We start from the raw sequence: 202 nt of genomic DNA, 5'->3' as shown, positions 1-202 counted from the left end.
AGCTTAAAAACCAAAAAGCACAAATCAGCGAACAAGCAGAATTACGGCGCAATATTACTGCCAAAATTACGTAAGAAATTACGTGGTTAAAATAATGACAGTTTATAATTATGTTTTCTAAAGTGTTTGATAAAATATGTTAAAAAAAGAGGAAAAAACAGTGGACATAAAATATCACTGGTAAACACAGATAAATGCTAAC

The sequence above is a fragment of the Penaeus monodon genome, chromosome 30 (genome assembly GCF_015228065.2).
Source record: "Penaeus monodon isolate SGIC_2016 chromosome 30, NSTDA_Pmon_1, whole genome shotgun sequence".
NCBI lineage: Eukaryota > Metazoa > Arthropoda > Malacostraca > Decapoda > Penaeidae > Penaeus > Penaeus monodon.
The sequence above is the reverse complement of the archived record's forward strand: the minus strand, read 5'-3'. Positions refer to the sequence as shown.